This window comes from Diceros bicornis, chromosome 6, assembly GCF_020826845.1.
Source record: "Diceros bicornis minor isolate mBicDic1 chromosome 6, mDicBic1.mat.cur, whole genome shotgun sequence".
Taxonomy (NCBI): domain Eukaryota; kingdom Metazoa; phylum Chordata; class Mammalia; order Perissodactyla; family Rhinocerotidae; genus Diceros; species Diceros bicornis.
Window position 1 is genome coordinate 16,270,905 of NC_080745.1, and position 26,936 is coordinate 16,297,840.

The window sequence follows — 26,936 nt, forward strand, 5'->3', positions numbered from 1 at the left end:
GAAGGGATATAGTAGCAATTATTTCAGGCCTGCTGCATAAGGGGAGCCATGGATTTGGGAGGTAGGCAGACTGGGCTCAGGTCTCAGCTTTTCCGAAAGTTTGTGGCCTTGGCAAGACCTCTACCTCTCTGAGCCTCAGTCTCCTCCTCTGTCAGCAGGGGCTAGAACATAAGTCATAGGGACGGCCTGAGGACTTGCCTAGCACAATGCCAGACAAAAATTGATCCTCAGTAAATCAGAGCTAACATGCTGGTTACTGTGGATATCAGAGGCACAGAAAATAGTCACATTTGTTAATTTGAGTTTAAAAAACAAACAAACAGGAAGGGGGGAGTCAAGATGGCGGCGTAAGCAGACTCGGAACTCACCTCCTCCCGTGGACACAGCCAATTTACAACTACTCGCGGAAAAATTACCCCTGAGACAGAACTGAAAACTGGATGAGAGGAACTCCTGCAACAACGGACAATCCTAACTGGGGTAGAAGAGGCAGAGACTCCCTTCCGGAGAGGAGAAACGCCGCCTTCACAAGCCGCCAGCTTCACGGCCGCCGGGAGCAGCGCACAGGTACGCAGCCCTCCCTGGAGGCGCGGGGTCCTGAGCCGGGGAGCGCCCCCGCTGTGGGCATTTTGTGGACCCAGCACAATCGACACCAGCGGCATAATATCTGACTGTGCCTGCTACTAAAACACTGGGGAGCACCCCCAGAAAACCCGGTTCACAAAGAAACTAAAACTGGCTCTTAAAGGGCCTGCGCGCAAACTCACCTGTTTCAGGAAGCATCCTAAAATCACCAGAAAGAAAGGTGCACAGTGCTTTGGTGACAAGAGACTCACCTAATAGGCCCTGAGTGCATCTCGGTGAGGGGTGAGACCTCTCCAGGGACTGGGACATTGGCGGCGGCCATTGTTGTGGCCTGGTGTGGGCGTGCTGACACAGACGCCATTGGAGTTCTCCCCGAGGCCTGCTAGCCCAGGGTCTGCTCCACTCGCTAGAGCACTGATTTAATCCAGCTCAGCCAGGGCAGGCAGCCCACCCTAGAGACTGGCCCCACCCAACAACAAGCCCTCAGGCAACTTGTGGGCCTGCATAGATTGGTGACTGGATTCTCTGCAGCCTGGCAACTGAGCCGACTTGAGCGGTGCAGGGTGTGCACAAGGAGCGGATGGAGAGTGTGCGGCCGTGGCAGAGTGTGTGGGGCTCCTGCCGTGGAGAGACTGGGTCCGCTTGGGGAGGTCGGGGCGCTCACACGGGGCAGGACTGTGTTGACTGTGTGTGTGGACCTGCGGGCGGCAGGGCTTCTCAGCCGCAGAAGACTTGTGCTTCTCAAAGACCCACATAGGATGTTTGCTCCACCTTCCAAAACCTGAAACAATTGGGTGCTCCTGTGCCTGAGGCCAGCCCCACCCAGCTGCAATCCTCAGAGAGCTGACAAGAGACCTAACAGGCTAGAGGCTTACAGCAATTGTAAGGCCCTGAGCCTAACAACCTGCCACGGTGGGGGCCTACTCACTTAAAAGAAATACTGCAACACAAATGTGGTATTAGAACTTGCAGCCAACTGTGCTGGGGCTCCCCACACCTGATAAAGAGACTGAAGGGCCCACAACAACTACAAGCAGCTGAGCATTACAACAGCTGGCCAGGAGCATATCTCAGCCTCCCTGGGCGCCTACAGGGAGAGCAAACAGGCCACAGCAGAAGGATACACGTAGCCCACATAGGGGTCACCCCTGCAACATTGAGAACTGAGGGAACCACACTGGAAGCCTCCTAAGGCATCACTTACATAAGGTCACCTATCCTTACATAAGGAGCAGGAGACGTAGCTGACCTACCTAATACGTAGACACAAGCACAGGGAAAGAGGCAAAATGAAGAGGCAAAAGAATACATTCCAAGTAAGGGAACAGGACAAAACCCCAGAAAAGGAACTAAGTGAAATAGAAATGAGCAACCTACCCGACAGAGAGTTCAAACTAAGAGTGTTAAGGATGCTCACTGATCTGGGGAGAAGAATAGATGAACTCAGTGAGAATGTCAACAAAGAAATGGAAGATATAAAAAAGAACCAATCAGAAATGAAGAATACAATACTGGAAATGAAAAATTCATTAGAGGGACTCAAAAGCAGAGTAGAGGATACAGAAGAACGGATCTGTGAGCTGGACGAAAGACTAGAAGAAATTACCCGAGGTGAACAGGTAAAAGAGAAAAGAATTAAAAAGACTGAGGACAGTCTAAGGGACCTCTGGGACAACATCAAGCACACTAACATCCGTGTTATAGGTGTCCCGGAAGGAGAAGAGCGAGACAAGGGGGCAGAGAATCTATTTCAAGAAATAATAGATGAAAACTTCCCTAACCTAAGGAAGGAAACAGACATCCAGGTACAGGAAGCACAGAGAGCCCCAAACAAGATAAACCCAAAGAGGCCCACACCAAGACACATCATAATCAAAATGTCCAGAATTAAAGCCAAAGAGGGAATCCTAAAAGCCGCAAGAGAATGTCAAGTTACGTACAAAGGAAACCCCATAAGGCTATCAGCTGACTTCTCAGCAGAAACCTTACAGGCTAGAAGAGAATGGCACGATATATTTAAAGTGCTAAAAGGAAAAAACTTGCAGCCAAGAATACTCTACCCAGCAAGCTTATCATTCAAAATGGAAGGAGAGATCAAAATTTTCCCAGACAAGCAAAAATTAAAGGAGTTTGTCACCAAGAAACCAGTGCTACAAGAAATGTTAAAGGGACTGATTTAAGGGGAAAAGAAAAGACCACAAATAGGAAAAATTATCTATTTCCATGATTAGAATGTAATGGATACATATGCACAACAAAGAGGTTAGATATGATATCAAAAACATGAGGGAGGAGGGGAGTTAAAGAGTACAGCTTTCAGACCAGAGGGGAAGGGGGGAGGGAGGAAAGTGAAAGGGATAATTCGGTACATGTGTGTGGTGATGGGTTGTAATTAGTATTTTGGTGGTGAACATGATGTAATCTATGCAGAAATAGAAGTACAATGATGTACACCTGAAATTTTTACAATGTTATAAACCAATGTTACTGCAATAAACAAAAAATTAAAAAACAAAACAAAACAAAACAAACAAACAAAAAACAAATAAATTTTAGTCCCTGTTATGTTTAGCAAACCACAGCCAACCTACACTCTTCCTTTTACAAAACATCCTGTGCCAGGTCAGTTACTGAGGCATTTACCATTCTAGAGGTGTGGGTTATTTTATTTACTGAGCCTTTGCTATGCGCTTGGTGCTGAACTAGGCACTGTATGAGCTCTCTCTAGTCCTCCAGGCACTGTATGAGCTCTCTCTAGTCCTTCCGTGCCCTGGAGTTCTGGCAATCTTGGGCCTTATTAGTTATGTGACCCAGGAAGGGAACTAAATTCCTCTAAGCTGCAATTTCATCTTCTGTAAAAGGGGTGTAGTGATTGTTTATGTCAAAGCTGCTGAATATTATTATTCAAGTAACACCGTACATGCAGTGCACTTTGCATAGTGCCTGGCACGTGACTAGCCCTCAAGAGACAGAAGGGAGGAGTTGGGAATATCCTGTTATAAGTTACCTGCACTATACGCAAAGTAATATAGTGTTATATGAATGTGGACTTAGATTATATAAAAATCTGTATTGTAACCTCTGAGGGAATCGCAAAAAGAAATTTTAAAAAGAAGTATTAATGATATGGTAAGAAAATATTTAAAATGGAATCATATAAAATGCATAGTTAAAATTAGAGAAGGCAAAAATATAGGGAAAAAAGATACAAAACACAAATGCAGAGAATAAAGAAAAGTTACAAATAAGGTAGGTAAACAAAACCAACTATATAAATCATCACTTTACATATAAATAATCTGAGCATACCAATTAAAAGAGATTATAAGAGTGGATTAAAAAAAACAAGACCAAGTACATGTTTTCTACTGGAGACTCACTGTAAATATAAAGACTCAGACCACCTAAAAGTAAAGGGATAGAGAAAAGATATAGCGTAATAATAACAATCAAAAGAAAGATGGCATAGCTGTGTCAGTTTCAGACAAAACAAACTTCAGAACAAAGAAAATTATTAGGAATAAAGAGGGAATTATATAACAATGAAAAGGTAAATTCTTCAAGAAAACAAAACACTCCTAAAGGGGCACACACCTAACAATAGAACGTGAAAATATATGAGACAAAAATAGATAGAGCTGAAAAGAGAAATAGACAAACTTACTATTATAATTTAAGACTTCAACACCCTTCTGTCATTAATTAATAGATAAAGCAGGCAGAAAATCAGTAAGGATAAAATCAATAAGATGACCTGAAGAGCACTATGATCAACTTGATCTAATTGACATTTTTAGAATATTTCTTCCAACAACAGCAGAATATACATTCTTCTCAAGCTCACATGTAATATTCATTAACAGAGACAAATTCTAGCCATAAAACAAGTCTTAAAAATTTTAAAGAATAAAAATTTTACCAAGTATGTTCCTATACCACAAGGAGATTAAACTGGAGATCAGTAACAGATAGCTGGAAAATTCCTAAATACTTGGAAATTAAACAGCATGATTCTAAATAACCCATGAGTGAAATAAGTCACAAAAATTAAAAATATATTTTTAATTAAATGAAAATTAAAATACAACTTATCAAAACTTTGAGGATGCAGATAAAGTTGTTATTACAGGAAAATTTATAACATTAAATGCAACTATTCAAAGAGAAGAAAAATCTAAAATAAATTACCTAAGCTTCTATGTTGGGAAACTAGAGAAAAGGGTAAATTATACCTAAAGCAAGCAGAAGAAAGAAAATATTAAAAATTAGAGTAAATATCAATGAAGTTGAAAAGAGGAAAAAAATCAACAAAATCAAATCTGGTTCTTTTAAAAGATCAATAGAATTGGTTAACCTCTAGCCAAACTAACAAAGAAATAAGGAGAGAAGATACAAATTACCAATATTAGAAATTAAAGAGAAGTTATCACTACTGATCCCATGGACATTAAATGAATAGTAAGAAAGACACCATAAAGAACACTTTGTCCACAAATTCAATAACTTTAATGAAATACATGATTACTTGAAAAACTCAAACTACCAAATCTCACTCAAAGAGAAATAAATAACCTGAATAGATATTTATTAAATAACTTGAATTAATAATGAAAAAACTTCCAGAAGAAAAAGGAAAAAGGAAAGAAAGTACCAGGCCCACATGATTTCACTGGTAAATTCTACCAAATATTTAAGGAAGAAATAATATCAATTCTCCACAATCTCTTTTAGAAACTAAAAATGGAGGGAATACTTCCTAACCTATTTTTTTGAGGACAGCATTACTCTAATACCAAAGCCAGAGAAAAATATTACAAGAAAACTACAGAACAATATTTCTAAAGAACATAGCTGCAAAAATCCTTAACAAAATATTAGAAAATTAATTAAGCAATCTCTAAGAAGGCTAACACATCACAATCAAGTGGCATTCAATTCAGCAATGTAAGGCTTTTTCAATATTAATAAATCAATCAGCAGAATTAATCATATTAACAATCTGGATAAGAAAAACATGTAATCATATCAATTGATGCAGAAAAGCATATGACAAAATTCAATACCCATTCATGATAAAAATCCCCAGCAAACTAAGAATAGGAGGAACCTTCCTTAACTTAATAAAGAGTATATATGAAAAACCTACCCCTAATACAATACTTAATATTGAAAGCCTGATGTTTTCCCCCCAAGATTGGAAAAAAGGCAAAGATGTCCTCTCTCAACATTCCCATTCAACATCATACTAGAAATTCTAGCCAGTGCAATAAGACAAGGAAAGAAATAAATGGTGTGGAGATTTGAAAGGTAGTAATAAAACTGTCTTTATTCACATATGGCATGACTCTCTAAGTAGAAAGTATCAAAGAATCTACAAAAACAAAAACAAGACCCTGGAACAAATAAGCAAGTAAAAGAAGGTAGCAGGATACAAGGCCAATATACAAGAGTCAATTTCTTTCCTATATACTAGCAATGAACAATTGGAACTTGAAATAAAACAAACAAATAAAAATACTCTTTACAATAGCACCAAAAAATGAAGTATTTAGTTGTAAATCTAGCAAATATGTACAATATCTGTGTGCAGAAATCTACAAAAATTTTACCACAGGAATAAAAGATTTCAATAAATGGGAAGTAGTCAATATTCATATATCAGAAGACTCAATATTGTTACGATGTCAATTCTTCGTAACTTGATCTTTAGATTCTACATAATCCCAATCAAAATTCTCGCAATCTATTTTGTAGATATCAACAACCTAATTCTAAAATTTATATAGAAAGGCAAAAGATTTAGAATAACCAACATTAAAGAAGAACAAAGGAGGACTTGGAGGACTCATGCTACCTGATTTCAAGTCTTACTGTAAAGCTACAGCTATCAAGACAATTGAGTATTGGCAAAATAATAGACACATAGATCAATGGAACATAATACAGAGCCCAGCAATAGACCCAACAAATATAGTCAACTAATCTTTGACAAAGGCGATTCAATGGAAAAAGGGTAGTCTTTTCAACAAATGCTGCTGGAATAATCAAATGTCTGTATGTAAATAACGAACCCAGACAGAAACCTTACACCTTACACCTTACACAAGAATTAACTCTAACGGATCATAGGTCTTGAATTAGTCTCCTATTCCTGAGGTAGCCACAAACTTACTGGCTTAACACACACAAATTTATTATCTGACCGTTCTAGATGTTAGAAGTTCAAAAGGAGTCTCGCTGGGATAAAATCAAGGTGTTGGCAAGGCTTCATTCCTTTCTGGAACCTCCAGGGGAGAATTCTTTTATTTATTTTTTCCTGTTCCAGCTTTATAGTCTGCCCAGATTCCTTGGCTCATGGCCCTCTTCTGTCTTCAAAGCCAGAAATGTTTAGTTGAGTCTTTCTAATATCACATCACTCTGATCTGACCCTCCTGCCTTCTTCTTTCACTTGTAAGAGCCAATATGATTAGATTGGGCCCACTCTAATATCCTGATAATCCATGATAATCTCACCATCTCAAGATCCTTAACCTAATCATATCTACAAAGTCCCTTATTCCGTGCAAGATAGCATACTTACACATTCCAGATCTTTGGGAGATATTATTTTGCTTGTCACACTTCACCCTCTGGCCTCAAAGCATCTCCACCCTACGTGCAAAATACATTTGCCCCATGCCAATGTCCTTACAGTCTCAATCTATTACAGCTTCAACCCAAGTCCAAAATTTCATCTAAGTCTCATCAAGTCAAAACTCTCAAACTCCTCATCTAAATCAGGGATAAGTAAGCCTCTGGGTATAATCCATGCTCAGGCACAATTTCTCTCCACTGTTGTCTAAAATTTTTTATTTCATTTTTAAGACACTCTGGAAAAGGCAAAGCAATAGAGTTAGTAAACAGATTAGTGGTTGCCAGAAGTTTGGGGAGGCAGAAGGATTGAATAGGCCAAACATAGGGGATCTTTTAGAGGATCTTTTAGAGTGGTGAAACTATTCTTTATGATACTGTAATGATGGGTATACAGCACTATGCATTTGTCAAAGCCCATAGAACATTACAGAATGAAAATTAGACTTTAATGTATACAAATTAAAAAAATCAACTAGGAGCTCAGTGGATGCCACAATGAACTTCACACTACGGAAAAAAAAGTAACTACTGTAATTGTGTTATACACGTACGAAACAACTTCACTGAACAGAATAGGGAAAGAAAGTGCTGACCTAAGTAACTTTGGAAATGAATGTGGTCTGTAAGACTAAAGGCAAAAGGATCTGTACATAAGTACTGTGCTCTAGCTGGTAAAGTTGTTTCCCACAGTGGTATGGGTTAACAATTCTGAAACGACTACACAAGTATACTGGAACCAAATAGTTAATGGATGACACATAGTGGGAGCCAGGTTTCTCACTGTTGCAGTGGGAGGTTGCAGATATGCAAGAGTTGGGGGAAGAGTATGATCCATGTGGTACTGGATTAGAGTTGGAGATATCAGTATCAACTTATGTTTAGCCTAATAAACATATGGAAGGATACACACAGAAATAGTTATAGATACCTGTATATACATGGGTTGGTATACTCACGTATATTTCTTTGTACTGTCAGTTGAGAGGGCCTAGAAGTAATGGCATCCTAGTAGCAACAAGCACACACAACACCCAGATCTTGGATTCTATTACCATTCTCTAGTGAAAGGAACCAGGGCTCCTTGGAGATATGGTTGCTTATAAGGCTGGGGCATGATATATACAAGAAGAGCCTGGAGTACTTCATAATACCAGAATATAAGTACACACAAGCATGCATGCATGTACACACGCACACACTCAACGATGGAGGCATGTCCAAGGGGCACAGGAGCCAATGGAAAGAGCTCTAAATGGCCAAAGCTGGAACAATTTGGGCAACAAAATAAGTAAAGTCGTATTTGATTATAACCAATAACTTTATTTTATAAAGTATAAAATAAATATCCATGAGATCATGGATCATTGCTATTCATACATGATTGAATAAATAACTAAAAATGGTGAATAGACAAACCTCCCATGCAGAAAAATTCTGAATAACTTATATAACTACTTCTCTCTTCAAGGAGGTGGTTCAAAACTCCCACTCCTTACCCTAAGCGTAGGATGTACATAGTGATTTATCGCCAAAGAGGACAGAATGGAAAAGGGGAAAAAAAAGTAACCTTACAGTAGGGAGACCTGACAAACACTACTCCTTTGGCCAGTGTTCAAGGCAACAAGGCTAAGTTATGTTGATAGCAGTACCTTCAATATGATGTGATGAGAATGGTGCTGTACCTTCCTGGTTTTCCTCTCAAGACCCCATAACCTCAGTCTAATCATAGAAAAAATAGCAGACAAAACACACTTGATGGACATTCTACAAAATGAGCTCTGTTCAAAATTCCTCAAACTTTCAAGGTCATCAAAAACAAGGAAAGTTTGAGAAACTGTCACAGCCAAGAGAAGCCTAAGGAGGCATGATGACTAAATGTGATGTGTAATCCCGAATGGGATCCTGGAACAGAAAAAGGATATTAGGTAACAACTAAGGAAATCTGAATAAAGTAGGGAGTTTAGAGAATAATAATGTATCAATATTGGTTTATTTGTTGTGACAAATGGAGCATACTAATATAACATACTAACAACAGAGAAAACTAAGGGTGAAATATATGAGAACTCTGTACTATCTTCACAGCTTTTCTATAAATCTAAAATTCTTCTAAAAGTAACACTTTCTCTTTTAAAAAGTGAATAGGGATTAAACACGTGAAGGGAAGGTGGTGGGGGGTGTTCTAGGCAGAGGGAACAGTGTATGCAAAGGCCTAGATAAAAGAGATAGGGAGAGAAGGAGAGGAAGAATGGCCCACAGAAGTTCTTCAATAACATGGATTTAGGGACAGCTGAGGGGCTGATTTCAATATTACTTAGTGCTGCTGCTCTTTAAAATATTAATCATATCCAACTGCCTTTTCTTTCAATGGAAAATTTCCCAACTAAGCAAGCACAGGTTTTCAACTGGCAGTGTCTGTGTATTGGGGACACATGAAGCTAGCTTGAACACACAGAGATGTTGGAGAAGGGCCATGTCCAGGTGGAGGTTGGCATGCATGAGCCCAGAGGTCCCCAGAGGCACAGGAGGCCAACTGAACCTGCTGAGAGGCTACCTTCTCTCTCCTGCACAGTCAGAGCTGAACGTCAGGACCCCAGCAGCAGCCCCAGGAGATGTGAGGGGCCGCACATTCTGCCTCTGCTGGGTTGCAGGGACCACCAGCCTCCTCAAAGGGGGCCACAAAGCTCTGAACTTCTGCCATCTGTCCAGCTTGTGACTTCCTGGGAATCAGCCACTGCAGAGCTCTGTTCTTGAGTGGCCGTGGTTGAGAGTCTGATCTATGGTGGGCCGCTTTGTGTCCCTCTGCCCATGGCCAGAGGATACCCAGATCCCACCAGCTCCTGCCCATGAGGGCTGCAGGATGGAGGCGACTCTGCACAAATTCTTTCCTGCTCCTAGAAGCAACTCAACACACATGCCCTGTACCTAAACCAAAGCTCATGTGACCTCTAGCATGGACGAGCTCGTCAGGTCAACAATGAGAGGAGAGCTGGTCCAAGTACCAAGGTCGTTTTGACAACCTGTGTCCTCGTGGAACCCCGTGGCCCAGGCACAGACTCAGGGATTCACAGACATCCTCAGGCTGATGGATGCTGTCTTCATCATCATATTTCTCTCAACTCTTGGCTTCATTTTGCTAGTGCAGACCTTGGCTTTTATTACAGCTTCGAGATGTGCCTTTTAAGGATTGAATCATGTTCAATCTTCAGCAGCTGCTTTATGAGGTTACACTTTCAGACAGCATAGGCTAATTGTTGTGTGATCATAAAAATTCTCCTATGGAGCTTGCTAAGTTGACAGACGTCCCTGAGGCCCATCCCAGAGGAGGACATTTTTTTAACAGGCTTCCTGGGTGATTTTGTGATGCAGATCTTAGCGTCTAGGAAGTGATGTAAAAAGTTAATGCAAAAGTGTTTTTTCCAAGTTATAGTTCCCACACTTAAAAAATTGGGATGAGAAAGAAAGGAAGGTTGGGAATTCAAAACTAAATGTTACAAAATGTCAGACGGAACATAAGAAATCAAGTTCTCCAACCCAGTCTTCACAGAGAAGAGAGCTGGGTTCACTGAGGTAAAAGGTCTAATCGAGGTCATCCAACTACAAAATGCCAGAGCAGGAGCAGAGGCAAGTTCCCCAGCCTCCACTTCATGACATCAAGGCTCAAAGACCTCTCCAGACAGATAATAATTCTCATTTGAATTAAAATAAGGACCTCTCAAGTCTCTAGGACACTGGGCAGTTTGGTGTTACTTTGTAGGCCTCCTGCAAACACTTCTAAAGTTGCCCAAATAAAAATTTCAGTCAGCACACAGTTGTTTGGGGTGACTTGCTCTCTCCTTCCCCAAACCCACGACTCCAAACGCTCATCCTCCCCCATCCCACCCACTGGTTGGCTTCCTGGGTCCTTTTTGAGTTTGGTTCCAGCCTCGCTCTCCCTCTCTCACCTCCCTCCAACATGACTCTCCCTGTGGGGTTTGCAGCCCCAGCTTGCCTGTTACCCAGACTGAGCCAATCAGGCAGGACCGAGGAGTGGGGCTCTATTGGGGTCCAGAAGAGTCACTTCTGGTCTCTAAGGGGACACTGCTTTCCAAGCAGGGCAGGTCTACACACATTCTCTTAGATAATAGAGCTCACCCCTGGCCTCAGGGAGAGTGAGGCTGAGATTGGCAGGGGGCTGATTCACCACAGAGTATTTACTACTGAGGTCCTCTGATGCCTCTCTCCATCCCCACCATCATCTTCATAATGACAGAAAAACAGAGGCACTGTGCACTGAATAGTGACTGTGTGGTCCACTGGGTTTGTCAGTTTATATATTTTATTTCTAGGTATCACAACAGCCCCATGAGAAAGCTGAGACAATGAAGGTCAGAGAGGGCACACAACTTGTCCCAGGTCTCACAGCCCATAAGAGATGGAGCCAGGACTCGACTGGGAGACAGCAGCTCAGGGTCCTTCCACTATGTCAAGCTCCCATGCCATCTGCCAATTGTTACCCACATTGTGCATCTCCTACACGTGTTCTCTTGGCACATTTCTTGTTCTATACTCTTCCTGCAAGAGGCTTTCCTCTAGAAACAACTGTTCGCAATGACATTCCAATGTCTCATGATTGCTCAATATCCAAACCATATAGAACGAGGGAGAACCGTGCATGTTCCTCTCAATTACATCTTAATTTTGTAGTTACTTTGGGGCAAGAGAATGGGGCTGGCATTACCGGGACTCACAGATCCCCTCAGTCTGTTCTCAAGAGGGGAACAGGCTATCACAAGGGCCAGGTGGCCTCAGAAGAGTAAACATGATGACCAGCCTGTTCCAAGCCTGGGTGTTAGACAGGATGCTAGATGCTATCCGCGTGGGATCTCACTGCAGCCCACTGTTGTGATCCCCGTTTTCAAGCCAGGAAATGAGGTGTAGGATGTTTAAAAAATTGCCCTGAGTGAACAGAGCTGCTGAGTAGCAGAGCCAGGCTTCACGTGTGCGTCTGCCTGACTTCAAAGCCCGTGCACTTGATCCCTGCAGCTGACTCCAGCAATTTTCCCTGAAGAGCCAATATAATTTGCTTTTCTCATCAAGTATTTCTTGAGCACCTACTCTGGGATGGGCCCCGTGAGGCCTTGGAGATTTAAGATGAGTAAGACGTCAACTCTGCCATCTGTGCTTACTCTAGCGGTGGAGCAGACACACACGATGATGATGAACAAGCAGAACACCTGTATGCACACAGCAGACTCGACATGCTATGGAAGTGGAGGGACAGGAGGGATCAATTCTCCTTTCCCCAAGGGTGACGTGTGGGCAGAGGAAGGGAATTCAACAGGTTGAGCTGCCCCCGGGGCCACACCGTGCTTTCCCTCTCTGCACATCCTGTCTTCTCTGCTCCAGGCAGACACAGACAGGCACAGGACATCGCCGTCCTCAAGGAGCCCCGTCTCTGGCACATGCTCTAGGAGAAAGGTGAACAGATGGAGAGAACAACTGCCTGGTGTGTGTGTGTGTGTGTGTGTGTGTGTGCCTGCACGTGCACACATTGGAGGAAGGCAGGGATGTGCGTGATGAGGCTGGAGAGAGAGGTGTGAGCCAGACTTGGACAATTTTGAGGGCCCCAATCAAATGTTGCTATTTTGTCTTGTAAACATGAGAGAGTTCTGTCATTTTAAAGAACACCGTCCTTGCCCCTTCTCTTGCCCACTAATCCTCTTCCTTTACCTCCCCATCAGCCCTAAGCCTGGCGTCGCCAACACTGCTGCCTGGCTCTCACATCCCATCACCCGGCGCGGCCATTTCTACTTCCTGATCAGCCCCTTTCCTCCTCGTCTGCGCTGCTGCTCAGTGTCTCATCCTGTCTCAGCTGGGCAATTGCAAGTGTCCTCCAACTGGTCTCTGTTGTGGGTTGAATTGTTTCCCCATCCCCACCCCCCAAAAAAAATTCATTCATGTCCTAACCCCCGATACCTATAAATGTGACCTTATTTTGAGATAGAGTCTTTTCAGATGTAATCAGTGTACTTACACTGGCAATCAGATTGCCAGTGTACTTACAAGAAGAGAAGTGAGTTGGACACACAACATAATGCCACCAGTGATGCACCTACAAGCCAGGGAATGCCAAGGATTGTCAGTAACACCAGAAGCTAAGAGAAAGGCATGGGACAGATTCTCCTTTAGAGCCCTCAAAGGGAGTTTGGCGCTGGGGGCATCTTGATTTTAGACATCTCGCCTCCATAATTCTGAGAATAAATTTCTGTTGTTTTAAGCCCCCTGTTAGTGGTAATTTGTCACGGTAGCCCTAGGAAACTAAAACAGTCTCCTTGCCTCTGTATTTGCCTGCCCAGCCCCCCGCCTCCATATAATTATCAGAGTGATCTTCCTAAACTGCAAATTTGCTCTTGTCATTTTCTCATTTGAGAATGTCAGTGGCTCTCTCTCCACTGTCCACCTCAGGATCAAATCCACTCCCCTTACCGCTTGGGTCACCCCGCCCTTATGGCTCCAAGGGTACTACAGGGAATTTGGGGTTCTTTCTCTGTGATTGGAATGCCTACTTTTCATTTTTCTGTCTGGGTTATGCTGCCTCCTCTGTGTTCTCTCCTACCTGTGCATGCCTCTGCAACACAGAAATCACAGTCTTTTACCTGATTCTCTTACCTGACTCACCAACATGGAACTTCTTAGAGGTACCAACAGACTGCTTTATGTCTCTATCCCCAGAGCCTATCACTGGAATACAGGAAGTGAAGAAAATTATTTGTTGGCTGAGTGAATAAATAAGCAAATGAATAAGTGTCATCATTCAGGGAAAGACAAGGTTTCCATTTCCTGCCAATATGCAGAGTTCAAAAAAGCAAGAAAGGATTTGGTATCAGGGCAAAGCACAACTTTCCATCCTTCCATTTACTGTGTGACACAGGGCAAGTTACTTAACCTCTCTGAGGTTCATTTATAAAGGAAGAAAAAAATGATATATACTTCATAGAATTACTAAGAAAATTAAGCGAGATGGTGTGAGCGAACGACAGCATGCTCCAGGCCTGTTTCTTCCCTTCCCAGTTAAACCTATGTGCTCATGATCTAACTGTGGATTAAAATATTTCAAGTCTGAAATCTCATTAGATGCTGAACAGAAATCGCCCTTTGTTTTTTTCTCCATGAGGACATGCACAAGAATGACCTCTGCAGTGAAACTGCCCTAATTACTTGTGCAGAACAATAGCAAAAGCCACGAGGAGGTCCATTTAAACACAGGAGGGGCAATTAATCACAGCCCATTGGAATATTGCTTTTGGTCTTGAACTCGAGTCGCCTTATATACAGGAAATGAAATGCAGTAATTATCGCAGTCACTTGAGACTCCAAAGTCCTGGCTTCAATTCCCAGATCCTTCATCATTTCACTTTGGCAGTGTCTACATGACGCCAAAACATCTGGCTAAAAAGTGAAAAATGCCATCAATTTTTCAACTGATGACTCACTGAATATTCTACTCTTCCTTTTTTATGGTGGTAAAACATACACAACATGCAATTTCCCATTTAACCATTTTTAAGTGTACAGTTCAATGGCATTAAGTACATTCACATTATTGTGCAACCATCACCAGTATCCATTTCGAGAACTTTTTCAAACTGAAACTCTGCATTCATTAAACAATAACTCCTCATCTCCCCCTCCCTCCAGCCCCAGGCAATCACCCTTCTACTTGCTGCCTCTATCAGTTTGACTGCACTAGGTACCTTATGTAAATGGAATCGTGCAGTATTTGTCCTTTTGTGTCTGACTTACTACACTTAGCTTAATGTCCTCAAGGTTCATCTATGTTGTAACCTGTGTCAGAATTTATTTCCTTTTGGAGGCTGAATAATATTCCATTTTATATATATATACCACATTTTGTTTATCTTTCCATTGGTGGATGTACATTCAGGTTATTTCCACCTTTTGGCTATTGTGAATAGTGCTTCTATGTACACGGCTGTACAAATATCTGTTCAAGTCCTTGCTTTCACTTCTTTTGGATACATTGCTCAGAAGTGAAATTTCGGGATCATATGGTTATTATGTTTATTTTGGGGAGAAACTGCTATACTGTCTTTCACAGCGGTTACGCCATTTTACATTCTCACCAACAGCGCGCAAGAGTTCCAATTTCTCCATATCCTCACCAACACCTCTTTCCTTCTTCTTCTTTTTTGGAGAACAGCCATCCTAATGGGTGTAAAGTTCATCTTTCCTTTTTTATATGCTACAAGAAATCACATTTTATATGATTTATTCATTCATTCATTCTCTTAATTTCTTCACCTATCATAAATAGAGTAGATTTGTCTGAACATCTTGCCCAACCTTTGTTTAGCACTCTGAGTATGCCAAGTAATCCTGGACTTTCACCATTTTGCCCAGTTTGCCCGAAAATTTTTCTGCAGCCCAAGTGGGCATTTTCAGGACACAGCATAATCAGAAACCAAGAAGGAGGAGGCAGTAGGGGATGAGGAGCTAGGATGAAGGGAATTGTTCCTACGCCAGTGGATAAAGAGAGGTCAGTGCTCTGTGGCTATAAGCCAGACGCTGACTCTGCCCACACCTCTGCCTCTTTCTGCTCTCCTCCATGGCTGCCCCTTCAGAAGACTGCATTGCTGGGAGGACTCGGAGCTTCTTCAGGAAATGGAGGCCACTTACTTATCTGTGAATCCTCAGCGCTTAATCAAGACCAAGTCATAGCAAGTGCTCAACAATTTTTTTCTAAAAAAATTACAGACATTTAATCAAATAAACTGAATTAGTGACTAAGTAAAACTCTTATATAAGCAGACAAAGCAGCAGGAAAAGCAAACTAAATTTCTTGTTAAAATAATTCCATATGCAGAAGATTTTACAAAACTTTCTCTGTGCCATTTTAATTCATGATTTTATTGATAGTAGTTTACTTGGTCTCCGGGGCACTGCAACTTCCCCAAGGCTGTTATAAATGTTGATTTGGATCTAAACACCTAATGGCTGGTCTGTGCCTGGAGATGTGGCTCCAGAGGCCCGGACATGCCGGCTGCTGCCAGAGCTGCTGTCAGTGATGGATTGAGCTGCTTGCTGGCCCAGCCAGCCAGGGACCAACGACTTCCCACAGAAAACCTGCCCAGTGGGGAGCAATGCTCGAGTTGCCAAATTCCTCAGTCTCTCCTATGTTTTGTGTTTAGGCCCATTTTTGTTTACTTTTGAGGCAATATCAGAGACAAAAAGGCCAAACTTATCTTCTAGTGACACAAGCATGGTCTTCAGCTTGATATTTTTCATCCTTTCTCACAGAGAACAGGACCTCTGGGGCGACAGTGGCCAATTCCCGAATTTCCACCAGCATTGCAGATTGAGTTCTTACCTGCCATGCTAGGAGACAATTCTCCGTGTGTTTTTCACCTTTCTTGTGAGCAGAGACGCTGGCTGCCTTTGCCCCAGATTCTCTTCAAGAATGTTTGTACAGAGAACAGCTTGGGAAAAGAGAGATAGGGTGCCCCTCCAGAGCTAGGTTTGCTTACTGTCCAGTATAGCAAAGATAATGTCTCCTTCTGGGGCAAAGATCAGGCAGGTTTGCTTACTGCACATTATAAAAGATTCAGATTCCCTAAGCTCGGGGTTTCTCACCTGTGATGCAAACTCACTGCATGTGCGGTCACCACGTGGACTCTCTGCCTCATGGCTGTGAGATTTGGGGGGACAGGGAGACTTGATGCAAATGTGCTGATGCTCATGCTGCTTGCGGTGCTGTGCGCAATAAAGTCCTCTGTCTCTGACGGAGCAGTCTCATGTCTTTTGCCATCATCCATGAAATTGTGGCAGGCTAACTTGTTACTTTGTAAGTAGAGTAAAATCTCAGACCCTTAGTGGTCTTTGACACCCACTGCCTTTAGTGGATATCAGCTAATTAGGTCTTGATCCTCTCCTCTGGTTCCCTTCCTTTGCCCAAGCCTGGCTTCAATTTGTCTCCACGTATACCTTGTTCTCCACCCACGTCTGTTATTCTATTGAACACTAACTTCTGGAAACAGCCTACAAATGTCCTGGTCATGAGGGGAGAGAGAAAGGAGAAGAAAGAAAAAAGTGATCTTCTATCCCCAGGACCACACCACAAAGTGTATTATCCCAGGAAAGTTTAGCCTTGGTATTTCTAGGACACATAGGTCATTGATCACTGTTGAGTCTCAAAGCTGACTTTCTCAAGTTCTTAGGAATCAATAGTCTTGACAGCCAGTTAGGCCTTTACCCAGCTGCAGGCTAGAGGATTCCTTATTCGAGGACATGAGGAAGAGGCAGAAATGCAGCCTCGGGGTGGCTTGGCAAGATGTCATGGTGCACGGCTGCATCCTCTGAAAGTGAGCAATGTTTTCTAACTCTCACAAAGGCATCTTGTAAGACAAAGCCAGGATTTGGGGAAGAAGGAAGAAGGGAGAGTGAGACTTTCTATGACTCTGATCATAGAATTTTACTGTGAGTCATACTGCAAAGAGATAACTCAGGATACACAGTGAGGGAGCTCTCCAACAGACTGAAAGGGGAACAAGAGACCCTGCCTCTCCTGGGCCAGAAGTTGGTGAGGCAGGCACGCGATGTAGAGGGAGAGCAAGGAGAGCTGTGGAGAGCAAGCTCCATAGCCCACTGTCACCGTGACGCTGTCCTCAAGATAGAGAATAGTCAGGAGCGGGACAGGGAGACCAGCTAGGAGGCCATTGTAATAAGGGAAGCCAGCCACTTAATGTTCTGAGGCATCTCCATATCTACCTGGGTGTTTCTAAAGCCTTCTTTAACTGACCGTCCCAGCCTTTGTGTTGTTTTGCAAACACACCAGACATGCTCTTGCCTCAGGACCTTTACAGTTGCTGTTGCCTTTGCCTGAAAGATTATTCCAGCAGATATTCTCACGATTTACCTGACTAATTCTAGGTCTCCGTTCAAATCTTTTCAAATATCACCTGATCAGAGAAGGCCTCCCCATCACTCTATTTAGAATAGTGCCCTCCTCTCCCAGTGGTCCCATCGCCTTCCTGGATATACTTTTCTCTGTAGCATCTGTCACCCTCTGATACACTGTGCATTTTATTTGTTCGCTTATTCTCTTTTTCTTCCCACTGGACTGAAGACTTTGTTTTGTTTGCTGCTCAATCTCCAGTGCCTACAGCAGTGTGTGTCATAGAGTGAGCACTTGATAGATATTTGTTGAATGAATAAATGAGTGAATGAGGCTCTAGGCTCTTGGGAGAAGCCCGGCCTTGGCTCCATGTCAGCTTCAACACAGGCCGGGAGTGAGTGCCAGGGGCCTAGATGGTCAGATCTGAGCAGGCCTCCTGACTCCCTGCAGCCCAGGCCAGGTGTGCCTGGGGTCTAAGACCTCCTGCTTGCCGAGTGAGAGTACGTGAAGTGCAACGCGGACGAGCAACAATCTAGTGTCTAGAAGAGAGAGGCACCGAGGGCCACAAAGGCCAGAGGCCCATGCCAGCCAGTGGGAGTAGCAGTGGATGGTGCCCTCCCGGCTGCAAGAGCAGCCAGGACCGCTGGTGTCTCAGTGTCCTCACCGCAGACCAGAGCAGACCTCACAGAGCAGAAACCCGTGGGGACGGCCAGCAGAGCAGGCCGCATGCTGACCCTCAATGGGGCACCGCTTCCCTTGCGCCAGGGCTTTCGCTCCCATCCAGATCACCATCTGGAAGAGAGGGAGGGAGCCACAACCCAAGTGGAGAACCGAACTTGGAACTGACTATTTCCTAAAAGACACTCTTTAAAGCAGAAACAAATTGAGAAGCTGTTGACTGGAAAGGCACAGTTGCCTTCACTTGCTCCCTATCTCCACTTCCTGGAGGTGGGGATTCACGGAGAAGATTAAAGCAGTTACAGGAAAATTTAAACAGACAACATTTTGAGTGCAGTGTGTTAAATTTGGGACCAGTTATTACCCCTAAGAAGAGGCCCCCTCAGAAGTGCCCCCAAAGCCAGGTGGCTGCCAGAAACTGTCAGATTTAGTCGGCTGCGTTCAACCAGCCTTAGCCTGGGTGTGTAACTGCCTCCTCCAGACGCCTGGAGCTTTTCCTAAAGGACATGGTGGTGGTGGCTGGTAAAGAATGGAAGCATTTCCTGCCCGACAACTTACTACTAGATTCTTCTTTGGAACTTGGTACAGACTCCCCAGTACTTTGAAGATGCCATTCAAGGCTCTGAAATTGAGATGTAAACTCTGAAAACATTTTACTGCTCCCTAGATGGAGGGAGGGACATCCATTGTGAGAGTCAGAGCTGGAGCCATCTGGGGCTACCTGGGCCAGGATCAGCTTCTAGTTCATTCTCATATGAATAAAACAACCAATCAAGGAGACCATAGAAGTAAATTTTTAATTTCAGTGAAGCACAGACCAGTTAAAGAATTTAAATGATGAATATTATAATTTCCTTTACAACTAATAGATCCTCATGGAGCAGTGGTCCTCAACGGGGGCAATTCTGCCCCTGCCCCAGAGACATTTGCAGTGTTTGGAGTCACTCTTGGTTGTCAAGACTCAGGAAAGCGGGTTTATAGGGGCGTTGCTACTGGTATCCAGTGCGTGGGGGCCAGAAATGCTGCTCAACACCTTACAATGCACAGGACAGCCCACCACAAGCAAGAATGAGCTGGTCTCGAATTTCAATAGTGCCAAGGAACCCTCCCGTAGAGCGTATAGCTCTTGCAATGCACTTTAGACTCTGTTCTTTCAATGGTATCTCACTAACATCCTGTTAGGTAAGACAGGTAGGTATAAATGTGCCCATTTTACAGAGGGAACTGAGGCTTAGAGATGGCAAAGGACCTGCCCAGGCCCCCAGGAATAAAGGTCAGGGGGAGCGGAGCTCTCTCCAGCGCCCGGCTTCCTTGGTGTCGCCTCGCCAGGCACGTGTACCTCTTTACTCAGTGTTTGTTTTGAAAAAAAGGAATAAAAATTTCAACATCTATTGAGAGCTGACCATGTGGCAAGCACAAGGGTGAAAATCCTTGCTCTCAGGCAGGTTACGGTCTGGTAGGGGAGCAGTTCAGAAGCAAGGTAGTATGTAAGGCAGATGGCGTATCAGAGAGCGACAGGGCTACGGAGAACGAGGGAGGAGGGAGGAAGGAAGGGGTGGTGGAGCTGGGGGCATTCGACTGAAGTGTTAGGTAGTGTAGTCAGGGATGGCCTCAGGAAGGGACATTTTTTCCAACTTTATTGAGGAATAACTGACAAACATATTTAAAGTGCACAATGTGATGATTTGATACATATATACATTGTGGAATGTTCACCAAGCTCGAGATAATTAGCATAGCCTTCATCTCATATAGTTAACTCTATTTTTTTTTTTTGCTGAGAATGCTTAAGATCTACTCTCAGCAACTTTCAAGTATATAATACTGTATCATTAACTATAGTCACCATGCTGCACATTAGATCCTCAGATCTTAGTCTTGTAAATGAAAATTTGTATCCTTTGATCTGCATTTCCCTATGTCTCTGTATCCCCTGGCAACCATCATTCTATTCTCTGTTTCTATGAAAACTCAATAGCAAAAAAACAAATAACCCAATTAAAAAATGGGCAAAGGACCTGAACAGATATTCTTCCAAAGAAGACATATAAATGGTCAGTAGGTACATGAAAAGGTGCCCAACATCACTCATCATCAGGGATGCAAATCAAAACCACAATGAGGTGACATTTGAGTAAGGACCTGAATGAAGTGAGGGAGCAGGTATGTGGCTATCTGGAGAAGAGGTTCCAGGTGGAAGGAGCAGCAAGTGCAAAGGCCCTGGGGTGAGTGGTCCTGGTGTGCTTGAGGAGTCAGTGTGGCTGTGAATACATGGAGGACAGAGAGAGTAGGAGGATATTTTTCCAAAGATGTACAAATGGTCAGTAGGTACATGAAAAGGTGCTCAGCATCAGAGCACAAATGAGACCACAGATATGAGTGTGGGGGAGGTGGGGGGAAGATCATAGAGACACTTGAAGGTCATTTGAAGGATCTTGGCTTTCATCAGAGAAATAGGGAGCCATTGCAGGCTCTGAGCAGAAGGGTGGTAGAATCTTTGAATTTTAACTGGATCACTCTGACTGCTGTGTGGGGAACGTACTGAAGGAAGGAGTCAATGAATTTGTTCAACTTCATTTTTGCCCATTCTAATTTCCTCAATACATTAAAAAAAAAAATTCTGTGATCACATGAACAGGGAGGAAAAATATAGTTGTGCAGGAGCACACCAGGGAGAGCCCAAAGAACAGGCTCATTGGTCAGGAGAGAAGAGCAAACCCAGGAGAAGAAGGGCTGTAAGGGAGCGGGACCGGGCGGAAGAGCCAGTGTGCTGGCCAAGCCTCCAGCGCCACACGGCTGTGCACACTGCGAGCAAGAGGTGCTCGCTGGACTCACTGTGTCGGTGCGTCTACAGCTGCCCTGTGTGGACAGAGGCTACGTGGCTGGAGGGTGAGATCATATCCTCTAGGATTAGCAGGGCTTCTTGAAAACATTCAGAAAATTATTCTCCTCTGATTAGTTTTCATTTCATCTTGGTTTGTTTGTCATTATCTGTTTTAGTCAAAAGTTCACAGCCTGTTTATATTAAGATATAAGCCCCTTAACTTCACATTCTCGGGGGTCAGCTCTAAACCTTCCATTAACTAGTAATGATGTTTGTTAAGAAAGCTGTGTCCTCAGCTTAATAGGGTAAGGCTTTGAACAAAATCTATTAAATCATGCTTGAGTCTTTTGGAATGAGGAGTTCATTTTCCATCTTATCACGAAACCAAAAATTGCACCAACAAATCCATTTTTATTTCATAAGAATAAAGCTGATCAGTATACATGTATGCGGCTGGTCCTCAGAGAAGGAGGGAGTGGGGGCATCCCGAATGTTCTCAAGGAAGATGATATTTGGGAGCCTCTCTGTGCTCCCTCCCAGGTCTTTGGGGTGAGCTTGCAGAGGGTAAGTCAGCTCACTGTCTGAGAGCTGGTGTGATCTTCTGAGCGAGAGACATTTACAGTCGACGTAACATAAAACCTCAGGCAGACATCCAAAGCTGTGAGTCAAATTTGGCCACCAATGCATTTTACATAGTTGGTCTTCATGGAGTTTCAGTGGAAAAGAAGTTTCACACTATCGATCAAAATGGGGAAGCATCATAAAAAAGCACACATTTCCAGGTTTCCTTGAAAACTCAGAGCATCTTATGAAACTAGGCACGCCTTCCAGTGTGGGGACAACGACGCAGAGATGAGAAGCAGCCCCCGCTTCAGTCCCCCCAGCCCCACGGCTTCCCTCGTGTCTCCAGCTAAGGGGCGGAAGGTCAGCGCTCATTCATCAAAATACTTGCATTGTTTTTCCCCTTATAACAGAGAAATATTCCTCTGTATTTACGTTTCTATCAAAAGTGGGTAATTGAGCGTGTGTCGGGGCCGGCCCAGAGGCCTAGTGGTTAAGGTCGGTGCATTCTGCTTCAGCAACCAGGACTCAGCTCTTGGGCATAGAACTACACCACTCTTCTAGTAGCGGCCATGCTGTTGCGGCGACTCACATGCAAAATAGAGGGAGATTGGCAACAGATGTTAGCTCTGGGTGAATCTTCCTCAGGAAAAGACAGGAAGATTGGAAACAGATGTTAGCTCAGAGTGAATCTTCCTCAGGAAAAAGAAAAAGCAGCATGTGTTTCCAAAACATGTTAGGAGTCTCTTCTTTGTAGAAGAGAGAAGTACCCCCACCCATCTTGGTGCTCCTTCTGGCTACATGGATCTTCCTTCTGCCCAGCTGATCCCCTCCTTCACTGCACTGCCAGGCCTCCTCAGCACAAAGGGTGTGTGCTCCATGGTTCATCAGCTTTGATCCCTGTGTGACGAAATGCCAAGGCTCCTTCAGTGGGCAGTTAGGGTCCTGGCATGAGGACCCTCCGGACCACAGTGTGCCTGGCTCAGGACTGCACCCAGACATGGGCAAAGTTATGGAGAGCAAAGGAGCTGAGACCCGCAGGGCAGTTTGGGTCATGGTTTTAGCACTGGGGCTGGGGAGCCTGGGCCTCTCTGACAAGCCACCGCCTGTGACTCTCCCCATGACGGCAGACCATGTGGGATGAAGCACGTAGGACTCCAACACCTCTGAGCCTCAGTTTCTCCCTTTGTACCTGGAGATGCTCATCTCTGCCCTTCTAAACTCACCATTCTGTTGAGTCACCAATGAAAGAGTAGGCACGTGGGGATTTTGAAAACTGCTAAGTTCTCCCTAACAAGAGCAATTCCTAGCAAAGCAGAGGTTTGAATGTGGGGATCTGTGCAAAGTCAGGGCTGCCAGCAGAAGGGCAGCCTGCATGGCTGGTCTGCTTCTCTCTGGAGGACGGAGGGCCAGCGAGTGCTCTTGGCCCTCTCCTGCTGGTCCTCAGGTGGGTCCCTGAGTAAGAAATCCCCAAGAGAGAGGCAAGATGTTGGTTTTTGTCTAGTGCTTTGCAGTTTCCAGAATGTTTCCCAGGACATTTTTTCCTTTGCCTCTCACCCCAACCTCATGAGATTGACAAGCAGGGACAGGCTCCTGAATTCAGAGGACCAGGTGGTTCCAAACCATTTCTATTTGCATTGAGAACCATAACCATATATATACATTTTATCTTTAATTTCTTTTGTTTAAGCTAATGAATAAAAAGAGAGTGCATTGCTAATACACTCTACCTGAAGAAGTTGCTGTGTCATGGCAGGCTCCCAAACCTGCAGGCTTTGTGACTCCCTGCTGCTCTGGGGCTGGCCCTGCGACCCTGCTCTGCCCCGAGCCCCTCTGCTCAATGCACATTCTCTTTGAAGGAAGTGTACGTCTCTTACTTACTTTGTATGTATCCTGAGCCTTTAACTGCTAATAAAATTTTTCACTTCCCTTTGCTGTTTTTACAATGTGGTGGAAACAAGCCACCAGGACAGAAGGGTTTTAGAAAAGCAAGCTCCCAAATCTAGTCTCCATCCTTCCCTCCTGTCCTTCTCCCCCACCCAGGGCACCTGCGGGCAGAGCAGCTCTGGTGAATTCCCCCGAGCTCTGTCCAGTCTTGCCTCCCTCCATTTCAGAGATAGGGTTTCCACCATTTCCTACAGGAGATTTGGCCCCAGTTTATCATCTCTGACATTTATAGCAGGAAGATTGGGGTCGTTGGGAATCCTGGGCTGGGAAATGGGGCCAACTGACTTGTGCGGGGAGGCTTACAAGGCAAGTGAAAAAGTTCAAGCAACTCAATACCCAGAAGGTATCCGAGGATCAATAAAGCAGTAATCAAGGCTAAGCTTTGCGGAGGGGTGCATACCTGAGGCCGCGGGCACATGTTTACAGAGCCAGTCCTCGCAGCGTGATTTATGGCAGCCCTTCCTTCAGAAGAGGCACTGAGGCTGGAGCTGTGTGGCTCTCAGGGACACTGGCAACTTGCCCTCGGGACCAGGGGCAGGGCCCAGACCTGTCTCCCCACACTACTCTCTTCCTCCCTCCCTCCTTCCTTCTTCTCTTCTTTCCTTTTAAATAACAGCCTTATTGAAATATAATTCACACACTGTACAATTCACCTATTTAAAGTGTACAGTTCGATGGTTTTCATTATATTCACAGGTATGTGCAACCATCATCACAGTCAATTTTAGAATATTTTCATCAACCCCCCAAAAAACTCCTGTACACATTAGAAGTGGCCCCCTTCCCCAACCCTGACTCCATCAATAGGCAAACACTGTTCTACCTTCTGTCTCTGTGGATTTTCCCATTGTGGACATTTTATTTAAACGGAATCGTACAGTATGTGTCCTTTGTGGCTGATTTCTTTCACTTGGTGTAGTGTTTCTGAGGTTCATCCATGTTGTAGCACGTGTCAGTACTACCTTCCATATGAGCCAGCAATTCCACTCCTAGGCATATACCTAAGGGAAATGAAAATCTACGTCCACACGATGTGCCTGGTTCATAGCAGCATTATTCGTAATAGCCAAAAAGTGGAAACAACTTAAAAATTCAAGTGACGAATGGATAAATAAAATGTGGTATATCTATTTAATGCAATATTATTTGCAAATAAAAAGAATGAAGTACTGATACATACTACAACATAGGCGAACCTTGCAGACATTATGCAAAGCGAAAGAAGCCAGGCATAAACATCACTTATTATATGTTTCCATTTAGGTAAAATGTCCAGAAATGGCAAATCTCTACAGAGAGAATGTAGATTAGTGGTTGCCTGGGGCTGAGGGGAGAGGGGAATGAGGGCAAGTGACTGCTAATGGATACAGGGTTTCTTTCTGGGGTGATGAAAATGTTCTGGTTTTAAATAGTGGTGTTGGTTGCACAACTTGGCAACTCTGTTAAAAATCATTGAACTGTACATCTTAGATGGGTGGATTTTATAATAAGTGAATTATATCTCAACAGAGAACTTAAAGGAGTAGATGGAGGAAAAAGGAAATGAAGACTGAGGAGGGCGCCTGTGTTTCAGACAAGATGATAAAGACCCAGATCTCCTTGCTTCTCTCTTCAATACAACTTGTGACAACATGCAGTCAAAATGGAATTCTGAGAGGTGGTAAGAAGGAGAAGTGGTTTGAGACTCCAAGACTGGAGGAAGAACACAGTGGCAAGGCGTCTCAGGTCCCCCACCCAACAGAAGAAGGAGACCCAGATCTGGCGTTTCCCAGCCCCCGCCTAGCAGCAGAAGGCAGCCAGGTAGGCTTTTTCCTCCCCTCCCCATATTGAACAAGATTCCTATGAATATGCCACAGGCTGGGGGGATCAACTGGGAACCATACTAAAATAAACGGCGGGGGGCAGAGCTCTCCACCTGGGCCTGAGACTGTCCTCCTCCACTGAGAGGCTTCTGGACCTGGGGGCTTAGGCAAGAGGGACCCCCCCATAGCTAGCGGCATGGCCTTGGAAGCCCCCTTGTCCCACGGGGGGCTGAGACTTTGTTCTCCCACTAGAGACATGATGGCAGCTGGGGGTCACTGTTAAAGGGATCTAGTCACAATAAGTGTCTGGCCAGAGAAGCCTCTTGTCCCCATGGGCCTGAACTCCCTATCCCCCAGGAGAAATCAGTGCCGCACCTGGAGACACACCTTCTCCTCCTCAGGTAGCACCAGCAAGGCCCAGTGGGAGCCCCAGAAGCACCAGGTAAACAGGCAGACCAAAATGAGACAGCAAAAGCCCTGGCAGTTAAACGTCATTGGAACCACAGGCCACAAAATAAGCCGGTAGCTGTGTGCCAGAACTCAACAGGATGACTGCCTGCTGAAGCAAAAGACTCAGATAGGACCCGGAATCTCCTAAGATCTGCATCCACCCACCCCCATGTGGATGGAGTCCTGCACTGCCCCCAAGCACCTCTGGGAGCACAAGCCCCGTGCTTTCTGTTGTATTTTAAATTTTTCTTTAATTTTTTTCCAGATTCAAAATTAAATAAGTGCGTTGTAGAAAATCTGGAAAATAGAAATAAAGAAGAAATTATATCACCTGTAACCACGCCAGGGACAAAGCACGCTCGTATGTATGTGCGTGTGTGTCTGCGTGTGTGCACGTGTGTGTATATATCAATATTATCCATATATCCTTCCAGTCTCTATATCTTTATATGCAGAGAAAATGTTTTTCTCTTATAAAAAATAACATTATTCTGTGTATAACATATTTGTAACTTGCCTTTTTCCTATAGAATATGTTCCTTCTCTACATATTAAATGCTCT

The 26,936-nt window shown here is 44.0% G+C and overlaps 1 long non-coding RNA gene across 1 annotated transcript; it reads left to right on the top strand.

Annotated features, from left to right (window-relative positions):
• The first annotated feature begins 336 nt into the window (after positions 1-336).
• LOC131406986 (uncharacterized) lies at positions 337-26,936 on the top strand. The gene is made up of 3 exons (XR_009220421.1): positions 337-567; positions 25,632-25,922; positions 26,326-26,936. It is a non-coding gene; the product is annotated as an uncharacterized LOC131406986 (long non-coding RNA).